An 11,296-nucleotide genomic window follows, 5' to 3' on the forward strand; every position below is an offset into this window, starting at 1 on the left:
TTATGACGCTAAGCATGTGCAGTCAGCTTCTTTGGTCGATTATGGCGAGGTTTGTTCTAAGTGGAACCTGTCCTGTTAAACTCCTGTATGGTCTTGGCCACCATGTTGCAGCTCAGTTTCAGGGTGTTGGCAATATTCTTCAAAGCTTTGTTAGCTTAGTGTCAAATAAGTTACAAACCGTAGGTAGATGTTGCAACTTTCTGTGCTTAGCCTTAAATAATCACCAGTGTTGGTTAGTTAACCTCTGAGTATAGGCTGTATGTAAAAGATGGGACAGTTGTCCACAGTCTAGAGGTCCAGTTAATGTTTGGAATTAGTGGAGATGAGGAATCTATGCATGCACTTAGGGGGTGGACTTCAAAGAAGTATAATAGGAATGGAACTCAGTGTCTCCAGCAGACATCGAGGTTTTACAGTCCCACAGGCCTAGAGACTAGTTGGTGGCCACCTAGCACCAACGAAGGAAACTGGTTTCAGTGTGGTTAGAGTGGGTTGGTTGCTGTCGCTAGGGGAAACTGGTCGCAAAGAGGTATATGGTGTTGCACCAAACTCCTCTTTGAGATTGCTTTTGTAGCTTGTAGACTGCTGATTTGTCTGCAAACACTCACCAACCTCACAGACCAATGGCCTTCAAAGAAAATTTGTGCCTTTTCAAATGTGTTGGTTTCATGAGTAAGCCACAACTTTTACTTTGAAGGCAAACAGCTTACACTTCTGGTTTGTGTTTCCAGCCACTCAGTTAGCACTTGTCTTTAGACAGATAAGTGTCTTCCATGCAAACTACAGGCTACGACAGTTTTTGGTGCCACATCTTCTTTGTGACCAGGTTCACCAAGTGACAGCCAACAACCTCCAGCACATCACTCGCCACGCAGGTGGTGAATACTGGAGTTTATACTATCACTGAAGTTGCATTTTAACATGAGAGACTGTGGTGATAGATGCTCAAGAGAGTACGGACTAGCATTTATATATCACTTTTCTAATCCTTCTGATCATGCAAAGCACTTTTAGACTCCAGGCCACACAGATCCATAAATTCATACAGTGCTTCATTTTCCACACTTTTATCTCTTTATCTACCTCACATCCATTTAGAGTCACCAATCACACTGCATGTCTTTGAACTGTGGGAAGAAACCTATGCAGGTACAGGGAGAACACGCAATAAGACACTGTGTTGCTGCAAGGTATCTAACCACTACACTATGGTCATGATGCGAAGTCTAGCTAAAATAAACTAATTGCTAAAAAAAACTGTAAATTATTTAGCTATTGATTAACATTATGCATGCTTTGCAAACATGTAAACATGTCAGAAAAGTTTTAAATATAAAAAGAACATGTGTATTTGTTGTATGTTACATATGCATTTGATGAATTTCATTTTAACTTTTCTTAGCAAACCTTTGTGATTAAGTTTTCCCTCCAGAAATTGAAGCCATAGAACACATACGGCTGAGGTTAAAAATCCTCTGTAACTATTATTATTACTATTAGCATTCACATCAATCCTGAGAATGAGTCCTTACAGCATCTTATATGAGAAATGAATCACTTCTAACATGTAAACTTTTAAAATGTGGCCCATCAATTTCAACCAAACATCTGCATTGTTTAAGACTTCTTTAATCCCATTTAGGATGACAGAAGTAAAAATCATTATACTGTAAAAAACCGGCAGGGGTTTTTATTATTATTATTTTTTAACATTAATAGGGACTTTGGACAGTACGACTGCGGCAGGGTTTGTTATAGCCAGACAGAAACAAGCAGGTGCAAAAATCCAATTGGCTGTTACAGGAGGCAAGAAAACTGGTGTTGTTGTCTCCTTCAGTTTGAGATTCTGGAGTATGTGAGCTGACATCAGGTCACTCTGTACACTACCTGACACAGCAAGTGGTAGTCTGGTGACAGGTGTAACATAATGAAGAGGCTGTGATCAGCTTACGCTCAAGAATGAACTACACACCAACCCAAAGGTGACAAATTTGAGTAAGTCTTAAAAAGGGTTTGTTTGTTTTTTTCAGTGCTGTGGTATAATCATTTGAGCTGAGTTTCAAAACTGAACCTTAGTGGTTGGATTTCCTTCCCACGAGACCTTCAGGGATTGTGTCAATCATGAAAATGATTAAAACAGTTTTGACCTTAGTATTTTGCCACAAGAAAAAAAAGAGATGGGCATGCAGTGAGAGTAAGACAGAGGAGTAAAAATGTAAACAGAGGATTCTGAGACTGTCTTAGCCTTCAACACTGTGAAACACATACATTCTTCAGTCTGCTACACATGGAGCCACAGACCAACTTATCTCTCTCCTCACACTGAAAGGTAATGGTCACAGGGCCAAGATTACATCTCTCTGCCAGAGAAGGTCAAAAAACAAAAGCTACAATTAAAAAAAAAGCTATTCTTTCAGTCTTCATATATTTAGCCTTGTCTCTTTTGATTATGCCCCTCACAACGGTGGCAGCTGTGGAAAGAAAGCTTTCAAGTCGTTTTATCCGTGTCTCTTGAAAGTTGTGGAAGCATGAATGTTCACTTTGACTGAGGACACTCTTGCATTACAGGTGGCGCTAATGCAGTTTTTGGAAGTGATGTCTGTGTTGCCACAATACTGTTAGTGACAGATCCTGGACACAAAATTTTAATATCTGACTTATCTCTTTAAAAATATCTTTTCAGCATCAGAATGTTTGATATGTGACTTAAGGAAAATGTGTGCATTATATATGGCAGGACACCAAGGACCTGCTGTTAGTATGCTACAGCTATCTACTTGACAGTCAATGTATAGAGTCCAAGTCTTTAATAACATCATCACCTTACCATATATTTACTGTTATCTGAAGATACCGTTTCCATGGTAATGGAGAGTTTGCAGTAATAGATAACAGTAATTTTTAATTAGTGCTCCTGTCTATCAGTCTCTCCTGCACTCGGTAATAAACACCAAGTGATGAACTTCAACGAGTATTTTGTGCATTTACCTGCAATCACCCATCATGAAACTGCTCACACTCAGTCTCAAAAATAAACCGTCCATGAAAGTCCATGAAAACAGCAGATCTGAAATGATGAAAACTCACACTGTCTGAAGCATAAATTATAGGTTTATGAATGACTGCAAAATAACAAAGCAGAATATCGTTTTCTCTTATGTGAAACAACAAATACACAACAGCTGGTTACCATCAGATCAGGGGATTTTGTTCCAATCTTCTTTTGTCCCATTTTGGTGAGCCCTTTTGAAACTGTATCTTCAGTTTCCTGTTCTTATATAAAAGTGGCACATGATGTGGCCTTGTGCTCCTGTAGCCCTTCTGCTTCAAGGTTTGAGAGGTTCTGCATACCTCGGTTGTTACAAGTGCTTATTTGTGCTAATGTTGCATTCCTTTCAGCTCGAAGCAGCCTGGCTATTCTCCTCTGACCTCTGGGATCAACAATACTCAGACCAACCATTTGGGCACCAACAACTATGACACATTCAAACTCACTTAAATCACCTATCTTCTCCATTCTGATGCTCGGCTTGAACTTCAGCAGGTTGCTATTCCATGTGATTGGCTGGTTGGATATTTGCATTAATGAACATTTACATATATTTGCATGCTGCTAACGACCCCGCAAACTGCTAGTGAGTCCAGATCTTTCATGCTCCACACTTAAATGATGTGTTTTCCCTTTTTTTCAAAACTGCAGCTTTAAAGTCAGTGTTAAATGTTGAGCTACTTATCAGATGAATTAGAAAATATTTCAAGTTCATCTTAATTTTAGTCATGCATCTATTTTCATGACTGCTGTAGCTAGACTACTTGTGGTGAATATGATCCTCCTGTGATCTGCAGATGCAGAGGTAAGGTTACAATATGCTGAAAATAAGAACGCACACAATAACATGGCTTCGTACTGGGTACAGTGATAACAGAAGAAATGACTGCTTTAACCCTTGTATGGTGTTCGGGTCTGTGAGACCCGTGTTCAGTTTTTTTCAAAAGAAAAATTAAACAATTAATTATTTTTTCACGTGTAAATGTGTTGTGTCTTTCCACTCACTCCACTTGATTATAACTGATTTATTTATAACATTTTATATAAAAGAAAAACGAGAAGCACATTAATTCATAAATGTGATCTAACAAAGGTAAAGGGAAAAAATTAACCATGTTTGCTGTTCATATGTCTTGTAATTGGGATGAAGTAAACATCTGTTGAGTAATTTAACATAAAATTGTTTGATAGTGTTAATTTGGAAAGCCAAAACTCTAGCGGGTCCACCAGACCCATGAACACTGGCTGAGTAACAAAAATACGAACACCACACAAGGGTTAAAAGGGCAAGAAAACGTCAGAAAAAGACTACTATTATTACTGTTCAAGGAAAATGTTTACTCAGAAAAAAGTGCATCTCATCTCCCCTATCTGCTGCTTTCTTCATACTTTTGCATTTATATGAACGCTGTCACGTGTCAGTGCGAAATGAAGTCGTGAGTCTAAGTTTCCTACCCGTGTTCACCTCCCGACACACGATCAACAGTTTGATTCAGTAAAGAGTTTTTGGCCATAAAATAGAAACAAAGTATTCACAAGCTCAAATGTTAGGACATGTTCAGTCAGCAGGGATGGTGTTTTGACATCCACTGATGTCAAAAGGGAGGGACAATCAAACTCACGATGCAGCATCATTTCATATTAGATTAAAACAGCATATAATTTTAGACACAGCTGAGTGTTACTTGCGCCATTTAGTTTCCAAGGTAACGAGAAGGGTATATTTAGAGAGCACTAAACTGAGACAGAAGAGGAAAAAAAAGGTGCTAATAATCTTGACGGAGCAATTACAATTAGTCAAAGTCAAATAGTAAAGATCAAAACACCTCATCTGCTTACAGTTGAAGGTGAGAGAATGCTCAAGAACAACCACCCAGCTCATTCAGCACCACTTCTGACACTTGCGTCATTCAGTATTTTGTGGCGTTACTGATTCATGTGGTACAGTAGAGGTCTCACTCAGCCAGGGAGGTTCAGGGAAAATACAGACGTCAATGAGAGAAGGTGGGGTTTTTCTTTTTGTTTGTTTGTTTGTTTTATATGTTGAGCTACTTAGCTACGGTGACTGTTTAACATGCTGTCAAACATGAGCAGTGTAAGAAAGTATATGCTGGATTAAAAAAATTGCCAAAACATAAGACCTTCCTTCACTTCAAACACAGCATGGGATCATTGCAGCACTGGTGGAATGAAAGGAATTGATCAATAAGGACAACAAATACAAAAACAGACAATAACTTTATTTGGGAATAAAACTTCAAAAATGGCCAGCTTCATACAAGTCTGTGCTGACTGTTTCATCTTCTATGTTAAGCACATTGAGTTTGTGTGTAATTAAACATGTTGTTTATGTGCCATTGCTACTGTTGTAGCTTCTGTTTGATCTTGGTAACATGCCTGCACCAAGAAGTATCATTTAATCTTATCCAGGTATAACTTCAAGGTGAACCCCGGGGTTTTTGTATCACTTCTTACAGAGGTATACCAGTGGTAACTTATGCTACAGACCTAACCTGCACAGAGCAGGTTCAGGTATGAAATCATCACCTACTCACCAATAACATCTCTAGAATATGGCGTCACCATTCATGGAAGATTTTGCAGCATTGTTGCTGCAGAACTTATGCATAGGTTTTCAAAATTTACAATTTACATTTGTATTTGAAGTTATGAAAATTATTCATTAAACATGTTTGTGGTTGTTACAGTAAAAAATATAGCTTTCTCTACTAGGATGTTATGTTTTTTGTCTGATTTTAGATCAAATGTGTTAATACAGTATGCATTAAAATGAAAAAATAAAGAAAAATTCAGACATGTGAGGTTGTGCTGAAAAGAATGATATAATATTGTAACTCAGTTACTAACTTAGTTACTTTTTTGAAGCGGTAACTAGTAACTATAACTAATTACTTTTTCAAAGTAACTTTCCCAAAACTGCTGGAACTGTTGTCCATTTTTGTTAACTTCCCTTGCCATCCATCCCCAAAAGTACTCAATTGGATTTATATCAGGGGAACACGCAGGATGGTCCAAAAGAGGGCATTGTGTACTGCAGCATTGTCCTGTTGAAAAACCCAATTGTTACCTTACAGACGAGGGCCTTCAGTCATGATGAGGGATGCTCTCTGCAACATCTGGACATAGCCAGCAGTCGTTTGACGCTCCTGCACCTCCTGAAGCTCCATTGTTCCACTGAAGGAAAAAGCACCCCAGACCATTATGGCGTCCCCTCAGGTGGGATCTGCTTGTCATGCCAGTAACATTGGAAATCAGCACCTTGAGGCAACTGTCGTTGTGATTTGGTGCTGTATCAATAAAATTGAATTGAATTGAGTTCTTTTAACTCTAAGTATCAGTAATGTGGTAACATCTGGACTGAAATGTTTACAGACAGCGTTTTAATCACGAGTTTAAATGCTGTAGGTTGCAGCCATTGCTCTAACACTGTAAAAATGTAACAGGGCTCAGTTGCTGGTTATAATACTCTGAGCTGCTTCAAGCTTTATTTGTGAAGAGCACATAGGCTTACAAAAAAACCTAGCTAGCTTGTACTGTAACGAGGTAACATTTTCATAAGCTAAGATTGTCTTAAAATAACGGGCTACAAGCGGTGATTCTAGCGTTAGCCATGCTAGCACGTTAACTTGAACAGGTGGTCAGGCTGAGTCCCCAGGCCCACACTCGGAGCTTCAGCACTCCGTTTCACTGCAGAGCCCCTTCATTCTTCACATATCCATGTCGGGCAGAGTATAAATCTCGAGGCTGAATGGCCATTGTGCAAGCACCCACACTACTTAGTGGTGCAAAGCTATGAGCACAAACAGCAGTATATAAAATTCCAGGCAGCCAGCCTGTGTCTGTCCAACCAATCAGGGAGCTCCTTACATTGCGCTGTGTGGCTAATTTGCATTGCTTCAGGATTTTGGAAATGAGATAGCTAATCCAATAGCTAATCTGACAGCTAATCCAGTAGTTAATCTCAAAGCTAATTCAACAGTAGAGTTAGGTGGATCAATCCAAATATCGATGCACTGATACCAGCACTAGTATTGGTATCAGATAGATACTAGCACAATTGAATCGATACTTTGTTTTTATCCTGCAAGTTCAGTATGTAGCCCACTGTACTGTGTTAATTATATATTTGGAAAAAACAAACCTCAAACACGCACAATGAAAAATGTTTGAATTTTTTACATTCCTGGACTCCAAAAATCCAGTTTGAAACACATGAAAAGCTGAAAGATGTGTTTTGTTGTGTTAAATAATTATTGTGGAAAGTAACAATCACAGTGATATAGTGGTGTTTAAAATGTGTTCAGGATTTGCAAATTGAATGGATGAATGTTGAAAGTTTTTGTTGAAATGTCCAGGCAAGTATATACATGTTAAATGACAACATATATGTGTTCAAATAGCGTCAATTAACATACAACTTCAGGTTTTTATTCCTATATAACAATTCTTCATAATTAAACAATAAGAATACCCATATGGAAAAGAAATAGAAAAGACTTATAAAAGACTTGCATAAGATTTGGCTTGCTTCATATAGTGAATCATATAAGGCTTATATCACCGGTCCCCAACCCCCGGGCCTCGGACCGGTACTGGTCCGTGAGTCGTTTGGTACCGGGCCGCGAGAGTTGAGGCTCAGGCGTGAAATGTATGGATTTCAGGGTTTTTATCGGTTTTCAGCGTTATTTTGTTATCGTTTTTATCGTTAACTCGGTTTTCCTGGGTCTTTTCACGTGTTATGAATAAATCTTTTTTTTTTCTTGGTACCGGTACTAGTTTTATTTTGTTGTATTTATCTGCGACACGTTAAAGGCCAGTCTGTGAAAATATTGTCGGACATAAACCGAAAACATAAACCAAGCATAAAATGCTGGTATTAGCCTATTCATGGTAGCAAGCTAGCCTGAAGCTAATATTTGCTAAATTTAGGGACACCTGTGTCCCTAAATTTAGTTGGAGGCCGGTGTTTTAGGAGCGGCAGAAGATCTCATCAACAGGCAGTGTTGGGGAGTAATGTAATACGTATTTAAAATACAAAATATGAGTAAATGTATTTGTTACAGTTACCGTTTAATAGGTGATATTTAGAATACAGTTACTTTGCTGAAATAAATCGATTATATGGCGGTATTTTCCTGTTTCATATGTTAGGCTATGGTCTCTCTATTTTTGGTAATTCCACGCCGGTGGAAACCCAAACAAAACACACAATAATGCCTGTATCTTGCAGTGACATGGGCCGCGAGATATAATAATGATAATAATTTTTTAAAAATTATTATACAAAAATTATTTAATATGAAGGCAATAGGCAGAGTGTTACAGGCATAGCCCTAATGCATGTAGCCTTATGGGCAGTGTAGTCCGTGCTGCAGGAAGAATGGACTGCCATACCCGTTATGTGTCTGTGAGCGAGGGAGGGAGAAAAAGGAGAGTGGAAAACTACAAGCTGTCACCGAGCAGAAACGGGAGCTGGAAGCATGTAAATATAATAATAACCACTGCAGCCAAGAAGAGTGCCTGACGAGCCCAGTTGTAAGTAAGCTATTAAGACTCGACTGTACACCGTGTTCGTGTTTTCCTCCGAAACAATAAGTTCCGTTGGAGCAGCCTTTCAACGCCTCTCTCTGTATGTCGCTAGCAAACTTGACCCAGACAACAAAGTAAAGCTAGTTTTCAGCTACGAGCCCGACACGAACCCGACATATTAGCCAGAGGTCCCTTTACTACGGTTTGGAGCTGCGGACCTGTTTTATATACGCGTGGAATAGTTTTCTATACAAGATCGCTGCAAAAAGTGCAGCCTAATGTCCACCCTACTGTTACTCATTTATATTAAGATTTAAACATCTAGTTGGTATTGGTATGGCGAGTAGCCTTCAGTAATAGTAATAGATCACACAGCAATAGTACATTCATGTAGTTGTAAACTATTCAGAATATGTTACTTCTGTAATCTTTAAAAGTAACCTTCCCAACACTGTCAACAGGTTAGCACCTCATACCACAGTGCAGCAAAGCAGTCTCATGAGCGCTAGGAAGGACAAGCCCAGAGCCCAAAACAGACAGTGCAGGAGATGACAAGGTTAGTAATTGTATGGTGAAAATTATACTTTTAGTTATCTTGATTGGCAAAAGAAAATTAAATACAAAATCTGCTTCTCACATATAGGGCATTTCCAAGATTTTTTTCAGACCTTCTTCCCTTTATTTCATTACAACAGTCCTGTGCCAGATGTTCTGTTGACCCACAGTGAGAGACATCATTTCAGAAACACCAGGAAGACTGAAACTCATCGCAGGGATCAAGCAGGGCTTGTGATCTTCACCAGCAGCTCCCTCACAAGAGGGATAAACCCAGCATTTCATGAACACTGATGGAGACCTTTGCTTTGTGTAATGTTAGAAGTACTCAGACAATCCTCAGAGGGTCTGGATTTTTACATAATATAATATCTTTAAGTCCTGTAGAAAGTTAAATATATGTTGTGCTCTCTGGTTACTCTGGTATGAATGACTCTGAATTACTTTATGATAAATAACACACTTTTGACAAAAAACAATGAAAGAATTCCAGATCCAGATTCCAGAAGTTTTTAGTTCAAAATACAAGTAACAACCTTTGACTTTAATCAGGTTTTATTTAATTGTGCTCTTCATGTAGCTGAGTACATTCAGTGGATTATAGATAATCTATATGGATATAATCTATATGGATTATAGACCCAGTTTTGAGATCCCTTCCCAGACGCCTTAACGCCCACTAACATCCTGGGCCATCTGACCTCAGGAAATCACATGACAGGGTGGGGCCAGGTTTCACAATGAGCTCACCCGAAACCCTGGCTGATTGGGACCGACACCCGCTTTCACACCTTGGCTCATGTGATCAGGGGGTCCTTTTTCCCTGTTTGGGGGGAAACTCCCACTGGGTTTAAATCTGGGACTCTCCACCATTTGACCCTTAGAACTGAAGAAGCTTCTCGGATGAGAGGTGAAACGTCTTCAAGCAACTCAAAGAAGTCCAGACGCTTTTCCTTCCAAGCTCCTTAGACTACGATGACCTGGATGACTGAGAACCTTGACACATGAAACTATGAACAACTATGAAACGCAGTGTGAAACTACGACAAAGACTATGAAGACTGTGGTGGCTGTGGTAAGTATAACAGACGACCTGACAATGAAACACAGAAAACAGAGGACTTAAATACACAGCAGGTGATCAGGAGAATTGAGAACACATGGGGAAACAGCTGACTGAAATTAAACAATAACATCACAAGTGAAACTAAACACAGTGACAAAAGAACACATGACTCTTTTAAAATAAAACCGGATAACATGGAAACGTAGACATGATAAACCTATTTTCTGCATATTCCAGGACAAAAAATTGTGTTTACACTCACTCTTTCAAATAGATGCAAATAAAACACAGCAAAAATAAAATAAAATCAAAGATTCAGCAGCACCAAGTCCTGTCGCTCTTAAGTCTATTTTCACCTGTTTGGCAGGAACTTTGCCCGGTGCCACAGCGGTCAGGTTTCTCTTTTAATTTCACATTCCCAAGGCAGCGTGCCAGGCGCTTGCTCAGATGTGAAGTTTAATTTATATGCTGGAATATGCAGAAAACAAATTTCTTCTAGAGAATGTTGCATAAAGTTAAAAGACTAAAACTAATAAAAACAATTTTTAAAAAGAGACTTTTTCATTTGACTCAATTTTATATGATGGATTACGCAGAAAAAAAATAGAATTGGGCTGAAAGGTCTATTTCTTTATAATGCATTCAGGTTGTGCATCATGGTTTAAAAAAAAAAAAACACTAAGTAACTAATTACTTTTGAAAATAAGTAATCAGTAAGTAATGGGATTACTATATTGGAGAAGTAATCAGTAATTAGTAACTAATTTCTATTTCCAAGTAACTTGACCAACACTGTTTAAGCACAGAATTCTTTATAGCTTACTTACAACTGGACTACACTGCCCATGAGGCTACATTCTTTAGGGCTATGCCTGTAACACTCTGCCTATTGCCTTCATATTAAATAATTTTTTGAACAATAATTTTAAAAAATATTTCGTCACGTCCTTATGCGGGCCGCAAGTAGAGGTGACATAGGCCGCAAGATTGAGACACAGACATTAGAGCCTCTTAATGCGTGTTTTGTTTGAGTTTCCACCAGTGTGGAATTACCAAAAAAAGGACGGGACAGCCTA

Source organism: Mchenga conophoros, linkage group LG1, assembly GCF_057382185.1.
Source record: "Mchenga conophoros isolate Kocher_MC1m ecotype Shallow Benthic linkage group LG1, M_conophoros_male_GT1.1, whole genome shotgun sequence".
NCBI classification, from domain to species: domain Eukaryota; kingdom Metazoa; phylum Chordata; class Actinopteri; order Cichliformes; family Cichlidae; genus Mchenga; species Mchenga conophoros.